This window comes from Tupaia chinensis, unplaced genomic scaffold (assembly GCF_000334495.1).
Source record: "Tupaia chinensis unplaced genomic scaffold, TupChi_1.0 Scaffold143615_1, whole genome shotgun sequence".
Lineage (NCBI taxonomy): Eukaryota > Metazoa > Chordata > Mammalia > Scandentia > Tupaiidae > Tupaia > Tupaia belangeri.
The window spans coordinates 477,570-491,362 of record NW_006203463.1 but is presented as its reverse complement, the minus strand read 5'-3'; the positions used below and the strand labels follow the sequence as shown (position 1 = coordinate 491,362).

The 13,793-nt window shown below is 39.7% G+C and overlaps 1 protein-coding gene across 1 annotated transcript in view; it reads right to left on the bottom strand.

Moving 5' to 3' along the window:
* The window catches only part of SCFD2 (sec1 family domain containing 2), a 457,870-nt gene that overhangs the window by 282,186 nt on the left and 161,891 nt on the right, over window positions 1-13,793 (bottom strand). The gene's annotated exons all lie outside the window — the stretch shown is intronic.

Here is a 13,793-nt window from a genome sequence, read left to right as displayed (position 1 = left end):
TCTGTCTGGGAAGGGCACACGCCCTATAGCAAAAACCTATCAAAAAAAAAAAAATATATATATATATACTCAGTATTTTAAACTTCACTTGATATAGCTGTTCAGTAATCTGTGCTGTGGTTAACTATTTTAATATGTTGGATAGTAGAACTCAATGTAACAGTTCCAACATTTCTCATGGGAGTGATTTAGGGTAGACATATGTTCTTCATCAGTGTTTCCAGCAGAAATCTTAGAAATCAAGAGGAAAAATAGATCCTATTCTACCAAACAGTGTTGTAAGCCATAGTGGAAAACAATAGTCTTTAAAGCAGTTTTTGTTTTGTTTTGATATAGCAGCCCTGACACAAGAAATGTGAAACACGAGAAATGAAGGTGTATTCCTTAATGGAGAAGTCTGATCCTGGCATGCTGCAAGAGATGAGAACCCCTAAATTAGAAGCAAGAGATGAATCAAAATCCTTTCTGAAATGAATTTTCACTCTACATCTTGAAGTCTTCCTTCAGCTGAGTAGGTGGATTCTAAGTCACGGTTTTGTACCACGTTACCAATTATAATGAACTAAAGTTTTCTTTCAAGTGTGGGTCACATGAAGGCTGGTGAGAGACTCTTGAGGTCATTGTTCCAGTTACCTTAAAAAACATTCTTGTCAGGACCAGCAGATCATGTAATGGTTACATCACTGGACTCCCACGCAGTTGACCGCGGTTCAAGTCCTGGGCTCAGAGACTTAAAACTCATGCCAGGTTTGTGTGCATGTGTGCCCCAAATCCCAAGAAGAGACTGGTGGAGAAGGGACTGCAGTGTGGCCATCACCCCAGGGGGTGATTTCTCACTTTCTGTCTCTCTGTCTCTCTCTGGTGAATGTACGTGCCACATAGCAAAAATCTCTCTTAAAAAAAAATCTTGTCATTGCCAAGCCAGGAGGCTTGTTTAAGGAATAATTTCTCAAGGGAAAGACTTTTGAAATCTTAAAAACTGGTTTTCAATTGGAATAGCCTTTGAGAAACAGAAATATTCAGAAATGCATATTCTGAAAATCAATGAATTACTGTACTGAGTAAAAACTGTGAGATGAGGGGAAAATTCAGAGGTGGTGGCAAAGGAAGAAAAAGAGCAGAATTCTTTTTAGCTCCTCATTTTTAATGATTCTCTGTTGGGAAGTACTCCATATTTTACTAACAAGACTAACTTTCTACAAGGCTGGGAAAAAAAAATACTTGGCCAAGTATGAAAAATGCTTTGTTTGAAAGACTTACCTCCTCTAACATAATAAACAAAACGCAATGCCTTGTGCAATTGGAGACGATGGCTTTTATAATTAAATGGCAGCCATGAATTACAACGATCATTTTTAAATGTCTATGTTTACCTGAACTTTTCAAAAGAGGAAAGCTGTCATAAACAAATCATTGCAAATAGATTTTTACTGCTGGTTGTAGAAAGTGGCTTTTTTTAACTACAGATTAAAGCACATATATGCCTCCCAATGGACAGTAGACCCAAAGATACCATGGGTTGTCCTCTACAACCTTATGAAAAATGGACCACCGTCTTTCTCATTCACAGATGTGGAAGAGACTCTTCTCTGTTAGACTTCCAAGAGGACTGTGAGAGCGTGTGGAGCGCTCACTGGACTTTGCCTACCCGCCCAGTGTCTCCAAGAGCAGTGCTTTCCTTGCACCTGTCCATGGACACCTAGGCTGTGTCCATGCCTTGGCCATCGTGAGTAATGCTCAGTGAATAAGGCAGTGCAATCTCTTCAAGCAATGGAATAGGATTCAGTCTTTAAAAGGAAATTCTGCAATAGGCGACAACGTGCGTGCATCTGGAGGCCATTACAGCACGAGAAATAAGCCGGTCACAGAACGACAACTACTGCGTGACGCGTTTGTATGCAGTATCTAAAAGGGGCAAATCTCTTGAATCGAGTGAAATGGTAGCTTCCAGGAGCTAGAAAGGCCAGGGAGGGAGGGGGCCGGGGGGATGGAGAATTGCTAATCAACGGGCATGAGGTTTTAGTTACACGAGATTAGTAAGTCCTAGAGATCCGCTGTACTGCACTGAGCCTGTTTAATCATACTGTAATGTACACTCAAATATTTGTTATTTGGGTAAATCTCATGTTAAGTGTTCATATCAAAATAAAATAAAAGAAAATTGAACAGTGTTTTCTAAACCAGACCTGCCTTTCCTTATATCTTATACATGGTTGATTTTTTTATTTTTTTTTTTTTAAAAAAAGAGGTTTCTGCCTTATGGCATGTGTGTTCACTGGAGAGAGATTGAGACAGAGACAGTGAGAGGGAAAGTGAGAAATCACTCCCTGGGGGGATGGCCACACTGCAATCCCTTCCCCTCCATTCTCCTCCCAGGATCTTGGGCACACACCTACACTCGCCCAGCATAATTTTGATGCCACCGGGTCTGGGACTTGAACCGTGGTGGACCATGTGGAAGTCCAATGATATAACTGCTACACCATTGCTGTCCCCTACGTGGTTGGTTGATCTTAGGCAGGGAAATATTAGGTGAAAAGGAATAGAGAAGGAAAAAAATCTAGAAAATAAAATCCTTCAAAATAAATTATATAAAAGTTAAAATTAAAAACATGTCTACTGTAAATATAATTTCCATATTTCATGCAAATCAATGTGAAGGCTTTTTATTATTCTAGGTAAAATAACAGGAATCCCTATGGCATTATTTTCTGTCCGAGTTTTGGGAACTATGTAGCAAAGGAAGTACAACTACAGATCTAGCTAGAAATATACCATCCTCACAGAATTTGGGGGAGGGTGGTGACGCACCTTTCCACAAAACTTACTCTTCGCAGCTACAATAACAAAGTTTAGAACGCAGGTGGTCCACTTGCCCCTAATGCATAGGGTCCGACGTCAGTCCCCATGCAAGGAGGCTCTCTGGCAGGCTTTATTTTCTAGAGAGGTCTTCCTTATGTTAAACCTCAAACTGCCTGTCAGTCTTTTCTGTCCAGTAGACAGAGCTCTGAGAGGTCTACTTCCATTCAAACGGTATCTTTACAGCATCTATTTGGAAGGAAAACCTATTCTGCCTCACTAGTAAATTTATGCCAGACCTGGCAGCTTGCTCGCTCACTCTCTCTCTGGTCAAATTGAAAAAAAATATTAATAGTAAATTAAATAAATAAATAAAAACTTGAATGAATGCGATTTTCTTTTCCCTTTGAGTTCAAAGAAGTCAAAAGAGGAAGTTGCAGGGCTCCTCTTTCATTTTCTGATAAACAATACTGCCTCTTTTATCTATGTGGAGACATTTCAGATTTCCAGTAAGTTCTGGAGCTGCGGATTCAGAAGTGTTCCTCTGTAATCGAGTTACAAGGCCAGGGTTTTAGTATAAAGATCACAGCTACAATCACAGAAGCTGAATTTTGTCCTCCAATAAGACCCCTTTGATGGACCAGCAGTTAGCGTAATGGCTATGTTGCTGGACTCCCATGTAGTCGACCACAGTTCGAGTCCAGGACCTGGTGGCTTAAACTCACGCTGGACGCATGTGGGTGCGTGCCCAAGATCCAGAGAGTAGAACGGATTGCAGCGTGGCCATTCCCCCTACGGGGTGATTTCTCGCTTTCTGTCTCTCTGCCTTTCTGGCGAGTGCACGCGCCCTATAGCAAAAAAAAACTCTCAAAAAAAAAGATCCCTTTGACTCATACAGTGTTTTAGAAAATGAGCCAAATTTATTTATTTATTTATTTATTTATTTATTTATTTATTTAATTTGCTACAGGGCACTCAGGCTCAGCAGACAGAGACAGAAAGAGAGTAGGGGAGAATAAGAATGCCGGTCACTAGGTCTGGGACTTGAACCTCAGTCAGCCATGTGGGGATTCAACACCCAAACCTCCATGCCACCTATTGGCCCCCATAAACCAATTTCTTAAATTTGGGTAATTTAAAATTTTTTGTTTTTTCAAATCCAGATTCCCAGTTTCTTGAGAGATTGGTAATATCAGATCCATGCTACCTGACAGAAATAAGAGGATCTCTACTTTGACACAGTCTCCGCCACTTTCTATAGCCTCTTTTAGTAAACATGAGTAGCCTTCCCAAGTTACCATTGCATTTTCATTGTTGTTTTGTTTTGTTTTTCCAAAACATAACTTACTTCACATACTTATATTATTTGCTAGATCCTGTAAGCATTTGAGTTTAAGACTCCTATTGTAACCCATGGTTGCCAATATTGTTAAAGTGTAAAGATTCCATACAGTTACGCTTTGGTATCTGTTAACTGAAACATACAAACAAAATTCTGTAACTTTATCAATATCCTTAAATGAATTTATGTTTTATAAATCACACTAGCACATACAAATATTTATATTTTTATAGGGAAGGAGTAATACTTAGCTCATGGATGATACATAAAGCATATATGAAGCAGGGGACTGTAAGGTACTATTGAGTTGTTGGAAAAATCGTGACTTACTTTTGTTTTTCTAGGCAAAATGCATCACACCTTTTCCAACAACCCAATATTTTCCCAGAGATCCATTTTCCCAGAGCCGAAGCTGGGAATCACAGGTCTAGTAAGAAGAACTCTGGGCTGGGAATAAGAAGAGACTCTAGTTCTATCCTGGCATTAACCAGCTGTTGGTTGTGATCTGAGGAAAGTCAGCTAACCTTCTGTGACTGTGATTCCCTCCTGTGCGAAGTGAGTAGTCTGGGAAACTGCTGGAACATTTCCAACCACCAAACAGACCAGTGCTACTCCCTGTGAGGCCTCATATCTGCCACAAAAACCCAGGCAACTAGCACAACTCCCAAAGCAGACCTGAATTTACTGGTGGAAGGAAGTGCCATGGGAGGAAAAAAGAAACAGTGAAAATCACAACTCTACTAGTTCCACATTTAGATGCAATTTTATAACCTCAGTCCTAAACCATGTTTTGAAAAGCTAGTAGAATATTTGTGAGTAAATTATCTCAAAGAGAAGTTAGCATTACAGATCCATCTCACTGAGCTCAGATATTTAGAGTATACTTATTAGGTAGACAAGTGCATGGGCTAAAAATTATATTTTCTTTTCTGATGGAAGGAAATACAGTGTATGAAAATGCTTTAAGCACTATAGTTTCATTATTAGGATTGTCAGGTGTTAAAATGCTGTTATACCTGACAGTACTCAAATCTTTCTCTATATGGTATTCTATTTGGTCAGACCCAATACAGTAATTGAAAATTTTTATTCATTCATGTCATTTAAAACCAAATCATCATCACAGTCATTTTTGTACATTTTGGGTGCTTACCTTATATTTGTATAACATTGTTTCTGCTGTTCTGTATTGTTTTCTGTGATACTGTGGTCTCTAAATGGCTCTTTGTTAGCTCTTTGACGAGACATACTGCCTGAAGATGACGATGATGATGACAACAAAGACAAAATACCAATAACGATAAAAATAACAATGATGGGGACCAGTCAGTCACCTAGGGGTTAGAGCACTAGACTCCCACATGACTGGTTGCAGTTCAAGTCCTGAACCTGGTAGCTTGAAAATCACACTGAGTGTGTGTGCATGTGTGCCCAAAATCCAGGAGGAGAATGGAAAAAGGATTGCGGTATGGCTCTCCTCTCCCTACCAGGGAGGTGATTTCTCACTTTCTCTTTTGCTGTCTCTCTTCAGTGAGTGTATGTGTACTATGGCAAAAACAGACATCAACAACAAAACCCGATTTCTCACTTTCTCTTTTGCTGTCTCTCTTTAGTGAGTGAACGTGCACTATGGCAAAAAACAGACATCAACAACAAAACCTAGAAAGAAAAAAGCTGTGATGACATAAGTAACACAGGCTGACAACACTGAGCACCAGGACCTATGCCAGGCACTTGGCAGTTTGATCTTGTGAATTTGATACTGTTACTCTCCCCGTTTTATTTATGAGGAGACTGAGAATCAGTGAGGCTAAATGACCTACTCAATATCACACAACTACTACGGCCTCTATACTCTTCCTCCACTGCTCCAGGGTTTCTATGCTTCAAGAGTTTAGAACAATGCTGGGTACATAGACATGTTCAATAAACATGGATGAGGTGAAAATATTTGTGACATGGTCTAGATATATCAGCATGCAATAGATTATTATTTCAGCCTATACTGTAAAACAAATTTTAGTACAATTATAAAATTAAAATACTCTGGGCATTGCTCCATCTCACACTTTATTACCTTGCCTTAAATATCCTCTGTCAAGGAAGACCATAATGATAATTGTAGCAAATGCAAGTTTCCTAACTCACATTCATTCTCACCTTCTAACAGAACTCTCTTTGTCCTATTTGACAAATACATGCCTGCCCACTTAAAAATATGCACATTCTCTTGTAGCCAAAGACGGCTGTGAAAACCAGTTCTAGCTAAGAATACAAATCTTTTGGGTGGGACTTTCAAGAAAGTGATTATTGGGACCAGCAGTTAGCGTAATGGCTATGTCGCTGGACTCCTACGTAGTCGACCGCGGTTCGAGTCCCAGACCCGGTGGCTTAAACTCCCGCTGGGTGCGTGTGCGTGCGTGCCCAAGACCCCGAGAGGAGAATGGAGGAGAAGGGATTGTGGCGTGGCCATCCCCCCTGGGGGGTGATTTCTCGCTTTCTGTCTCTCTCTCTTTCTCTGTCTTTCCAGAGAGCTCATGCGCCCTATAGCAAAACCCTCTCCAAAAAAAAAGAAAGTGATTATTAGGGGGGATGCAGACTCATCTAGTTGTTACCTTTACCTTCATCCTGCCTCCCTTCTCCTCGAAGCATGGACAGTGCCATGGGGAGAAATGCCTACCAAAATGACAAAACCCTACCTTCAGGGTATTAAAGAAGAAAGTCAGGAATTTTTTTGAGCGTTAAGTCCTATTCTGTCTCCAAAGCTCTTGCTGAAAAAGAAAAAAATGGTACCTATTTGTTGAACTAGTTTGGAAAAGTTTTCATTACATACATCTGGGTATAATTGTAATAGCTGATAATCCCAAATGATCAACAGGAAGGAAAATAAAAGCTTAATAAATGTGAATTACAGTTTCTATGTGTAATATGTCTCTGTCTCGCAGCACAGAAGTTTTGGATACTTGGTAATAGTCATTCTTTAGCCTTCCACTAAACCTAACTAAATCGATCCAGCGTTTATTGACCTTGCATTGAAAGATACTGTAAAAAATCCAGGGAAAATAATTCAATGAGCAATAACAAAAATTGTTTGGCAAAAAGAAATTTCTCTAAAATAGTTTTGTGTGTTTAAAAAAATGAAAGCGTTGCTTGCCTTTGTTTCCTGATTCTGAGCATTCTGGCTAACATAACCTAGAGTGCTAGATTGCTCCTGCTGGGGTACGGGTGTGCCAAGCTGCTTCTTCACCTCAGTCCATGGGTAGGCCTAGAGTGGCCAGGGCCCCCAGGTCTGGTTGTCTCTGATCACAACAGTCCTGTCCACCTACCTCAGTATACTCTGCAAGCATTCTCTTTGTACAGTTATGAGAGAAGTGTTGAGAAGCACTGCTCCATACGGCAGCGAGTTGCTGTCACAATAAAAATGGCAATGGGGGAAAATACCTACCTACAATACTGTATAGACCAAAAGTTAGTTCAGACACACACCATCTTATTCTTAGCAAAACTGAATTGTCAATAGGGCAGTTACGTTTATTATGAAGGTTCAAGAATAGGTGTTTTGCCAGTAACACATACTGCTAGGAAACAGCAGAACTACAGCTTTAAATCAAGGATTTCTACATCAAAACCCTAAGCTTTTTCTGATACACCTTCCTGTATGATGAAATTCCAAGTTTACACAGATCTTTTAAAAACAGCATTTTTTTTTTATTCTCTGTAAAAAGTTTGAATGGCTTTCCTCTCTCTCGTGATGGCCATGCAAACACTAGTATGTGGAAATTGATACTCTCTTTGAACTTAGCAGGACTGAGAAAGCATAACAGTAATCAACATATTTGGGCTGTATCAATTTTCTTTTTATAACTCTATATCTCCCAAAGCCAGGAACCAACCCTTGCTATTTTATGCAAGTAGAAAAGAGAGTTTTGTCAACCTTTCTAGAAATCTCCCCAGAATTATCTATTTAAAAGAGAGCATATTATGGTATTGGCAAAGGAACAGATACATAGACCAACAGAACTGAACAGAGGACACAGAAATAAACCCATACATAAATAGCCAGTTAAGTTTCTATAAAGGTGCCAAGACTATGTATTGGGGGCAAGTCTCTGCAATAAATGGTGCTGAGAAAATTGGACATCCATATGTACGAGAATGAAGCTAGATCCATATCTCTACCCTATGCAAAAATCAACTCTAAATGTACTGAAGACAAACATAAAACCCCAAACGATGAAGCTACTTGACAAAAATATAGATGAAACACTTTAGAACTGGCAAAGAGTTTATGAATAAAATATCAAATGCACAAGAAACAAAAGAAAAAACAGACAAATGGGATTATAGCCAACTAAAAGTCTTCTGCACAGCAAAGGAAACAATCAAGAAAGTGAAGAGACAACCCATAAAATGGGTAAAAGATTTGCATACTATTCATCTGACAAGAAATAAAGAGCTAGAATATACAAGATACTCAAACGACTCAGTAACAAATAAAATAAGTAACACAATTTAAAACATGGGCAAATAATTTGAATACACGGTTCTCAAAAGAAGACATACAAATGGCCAATAAACATTAGAAAATGTTCATTCATTATTATTAATCATTAGGGAAATGCATATCAAAGTCACAATAAGGTATCATCTCATCCCATAGACATTTTCAGAAAGACCAAAAAAAAAAAAAAAATGCTGGCAAAAACACAGAGGAAGGGACTCCCTGATTCACTGTTGGTGAGACTGTAAATTAGGAGAGCTATTATAGAAAGTAGTATGGAGGTTATCCAAAAAACTAAAAAGAGAACTTCCATATGACCCACAACCCCATTATTAGGTATATACTCAAAGGAAAATAAATCAGATGTTGCAAAGATATTTGCAACCCAGTGTTTATTATAACACTATTCACAATAGCCAAGGTATAGAAGCAACTTAAGTGTCCACCACCTAATAAACAAAAATGTAGCGTATAGATATATACACATGGGAGTATTAGTCAGCCATTAACAAGGATGAAACCCTGTCATTTGACATTAAATGGGCAAGCCTGGTAAGTGAAATAAACCAGGCAATGAAAGAGAAATACTACATGCTCCCCTTCATATTCGGAAATTTAAACAATTACCTTGTAGAGATAGAGGGATAAAGAATGATTGCTAGAGACTGGGAAGGAATGGGGGGATAGTAAATAGAGGGACGTTAATAAATAGAAGTGAAATTGCAGATAGAGAGCTGAATAATGTCTTATGTTGTAAAATACAGTGGGGGGGAATATATTGTAGATGGCAACAAACTGCTACGTATCTCAGAGTAAGATTTTAAATGTTCTCAACACAAGTAATGACAGATGGTTGACATGACAAGTATGATAATTATCCTAAATGAATCATTACACATTGTGGGGATCAGCTGGTGGCATGGTGGTTAAGGCACTGGACACTCCCACATGGCCGACCACAGTTTGAGTCCTGGACCTGGTAGCTTGCTTTCTCTCTCTCTCTCTCTCTCTCTCTCTCTCTCTCTGTGTGTGTGTGTGTGTGTGTGTGTGCCTGGCCAAATTAAAATAAATGAGTGAATACATAAAACTAAATTTAAAAAAATTTTAAATCATTACATATTGTATTCTTTTAATTTTTTAGGTTGTTTTTGTTTGTTTTGTTTTGTTTTTGTTTATTTTGCCATAGGGCACATGCACTTGAAGGACATAGAGTAATGAAGTGAGAGGAAAAGTGAGAAATCACCCTCCAGGGGGAATGACCATGCCACAATCCTTTCTCTTCTATTCTTCTGGGATTTGGGGCACACACACACATACACCCAGCATGATTTTCAAGCTGCCAGATCCCTGACTTAAACCATGGTTGGTCAGTCATGTGGGAATCCAGTACCTTAACCACCAGGCCACCTGCTGGTCCCTACACACTGTATTCTTATACTGTAAAATTAATATTTTTTGTAGTTTTTAAAAATTTTTTTCCAAAGGGCATGTGTGCTCACCAGAGAGACAGAAAGAACATGAGGAACCATCCCCGAAATCACCTCTCAGGATTTGGGGCATGCATGCACACACACCTGATATATTTTTTAATTCACCAGGTCCAGGTCATGAACTTCATAGTTGGCCATACAGAGTCCAGTGCTTTAACGACCCGCCTATAAAATCATATTTTATACCCACAGTCATGTACAATTACAAGGGCTAATCAATTTTTTGAAGAGAGCAGGTTAAAAGTAATACAGTATGCTGCCACTGACCACGTGTAAGTCTTCACGTTGTTTAGTTTTGTTTGCCCGTCACAGTTTTTTACTGCCCTTTCCACACAAGGGGAGAATAGAGGGAAATAAAAGAAGTTGTCAAAAGTAAATCATTGACGGGAACCAGCAGTTAGCGTAATGGCTATGTCGCTGGACTCCCACGTAGTCGACCGCGGTTCGCGTCCCGGACCCGGTGGCTTAGAACTCACGCCGGGCGCGTGTGCGTGCGTGCCCAGGATCCCGAGAGGAGAATGGAGGAGAAGGGATTGCGGCGTGACCATCCCCCCTGGGGGGTGATTTCTCGCTTTCTGTCTCTATGTCTCTCTCTGTCTGTCTGGCGAGCGCACGCGCCCTATAGCGAAAATCTCTCCAAAAAAAAAAAGTAAATCATTGAGGAACCAGCAGTTAGTCTAATGGCTATGTCACTGGACTCCCATGTAGTCAACCGCAGTTCGAGTCCTGGACGCGGTGGCTTAAACTCACGCCGGCCGGCCGCGTGTACATGCGTGCCCAAGATGCCGAGAGGAGAATGGAGGAGAAGGGATTGCGGCGTGACCATCCCCCCTGGGGGTGATTTCTCGCTTTCTGTCTCTCTGTCTCTGTCTTTCTGGCAAGCACGCGCGCCCTATAGCAAAAACCCCTTCCCCGCCCCCCCCAAAGTAAATCATTGATACATATTTGACAAATAAAAGGAAATATAAATTTATAAACACAGAACAACTGAAATAAATAGAACTTAAGTTTGTTACTCATGTTTTAGGAAGTTAGACAACCAAAAAGTTTCAATGGCTAGAGATGACTTAATTTCTTTGTAACAATGCAGAAATACAGAGGATACGTGGGTTAAAACTAGGAAGGTACGGGAAGCATTTACAAGTAGTTAGTGTAGGTGGACCAAAAATTACAGGAAATAGCTAAAATATTGACTAAAATATTGATTCTCTGTTCAGAAAAATAAGAACATCATGGGTTAATTAAGCATACCTGCCATAAAGCAATGTCTATGGAAACAAATATGAGTTACAGAGTATGATAAATGCGAGGGTTACAAAGGTGGGCTTGTGGCAGGCCTAGATCCTTATGTTTAAAGATGGGGGCTCCAGATCTAGAATATAGGATTGAAATCCAGGTTCTACTACTTAGCAGTTAATGATGACATGCTTAAATTTATAGTACAGAAAAAGGATTGATTTCTTGAGCCCATCAACAGGAGATAGTGACATCTGTAGCAATACATAAAAAATAGAATTCTTGTATTGACTGCTTGCTTTCAGTAATTGTTTTAACCAAATTTTTATCAAATGCAAAATGTGTACAAGGTATAAAATGGATTCTGCTGCCTCGTTGCAAAAAAAGTCAAAATTTTATCTGGAGTAATATAAGCACAACACACTGTAAGAGCCGGCCAGTTTAGGTCTGCCATATGCTAAGCATGTGTGGAAGGTAATTCAATTCTTCTGATTTATACTGGGATATTCCCTCCTACTCTGTACGATTGAGTCATCAATGTCTCAATACTATGATTTTTTTTTTTTTGAGAAGTTTTTGCTATAGGGCACATGCACTTGCCAAGAAAGACAGAGACAAAGAGACGGAAAGCGAGAAATGACCCCCCAGGGGGAAGGCTATGCCGCAATCCCTTCTCCTTTATTCTTCTCTCAGGATCTTGGGCACGCATGCACATGCTCCCGGCGTGAGTTTAAGTCACCAGGTCTGGGACTCAAACTGCGGTCGACCACATGGGAGTCCAGAGACACAGCCATTACACCAACTGCTGGTCCCTGATTTTTTTTTTAAAGGCTTTTGCCGTAGGGTACCTTAACTCCAGAGACAGAACGAAAGAGACAGAGGAGAAAGTGAGAAATCACCCTCTCCTGAGGGGGTATGGTCATGCCACAATCCCTTCTCCTCCATTCTCCTCTCGGGATTTGGAATACACACACATACACACACACTCGGTGTGATTATCACCACTGGGTCCAGAGCTTAAGCTGTGGTCAGCCACGTAGGATTCCAGCACCTTAACCACCACACCATCTGCTGGCCCCATGATATACTTTTTAATCCTGAAATGTATATAGATAAAAATCCTCAGCAACTGATAAACATAAACTCTTCCGGATATTTGACTTCTCAAATACTTAATATGGGGTACACTAGCCAAGTACTTCTTCAGAAATAAGGTTCTTTTGGTGTCCACAGAGGCTAACAAATTTATGCTGTATATGTTTCAGTGGCAAATTCACTTATATCAAATTTAAGTTATATATCTTTGCTATCCCGTGTAAATTGTGTATCTGAAGTTAATCTAGGAAGGAATGTACAATTAGCATTATAAAACAAAATGTCTCTAAAATTGAAATATGCCCTAAAATTTTCACAAATTCTGAGCTTTTAATGTTCACCTGTGAGTTTACAAATTTTCCTAATACAAACACGAATGCACAGAAGTGTTTTAAAGGCAAAAAGACGCCATATCCTGTGAAACCATAAGCAAAGAAACTAATAAAAAATGAAATGCTGGCTCAAGGAACACCTTGAGCGAATAGTAAATGGATACTTTTCCAGTATGACTTCAGTTCCAAAAATAATACTCAACATATAAATGCCACAAAAGAGCTATCCAAATAACCCATTACACCATACCATCCTTGTTGTCTGTTTCTGAGGTTATTATTGGAAATTATTCTTAAGATAATAACTTCAAGCTAAATCCTCCTAGCATTCAAATATACTTTGAATCCAAGCACTGTTCTCGGTACTGCATAAACCATATTAAGCCTAAGTCAATATTCATTTATAGCCAAACACATATAGTGTTGTACTTGTGAAATGGAACAAACTCCACTAGGTTTTAAGTAGATCTTAAGTTGGCAACCGGCTTCTACACTAGGCGAAGAGACACACATTTCTGTAGCAGCTTCGTTCAGTTTCCATCTCATCCGAGTTCAGTTTCCCATAACCAACCACAGGAAAAGTCAGCGGTGACTGAGCACCGTCATGTTCCCAGCCACACAGCCTGCCCCTCCGAAACCTGGCTAGTCCCCCAAGGAGGCACAGGGGACAAGAGAAAAGTCAGCTGACCTGCCTCAGCTGAGCTTTCCTAAATGGCGAGGACTACATGCTCCTAAATTTCCACACACACACACACACACATACATACGAATGAATAAGCAGATGGAGATCTGGGATGTTTTTAAGGTATTTACATCTTACATCTAAGTTTTAAAACTTCTCACTCTCAGACAGGCTTAACCTGTACTCATGGAAATTGGCTTTACACAAAATACAAATAACAATATTACATTTGATGCAAAATAACACAAATGGATGCTTCCATGAGTCACACCACCGTTCTTAATGGAAGTGAAAACAGCTAGATCTTGAATTACTC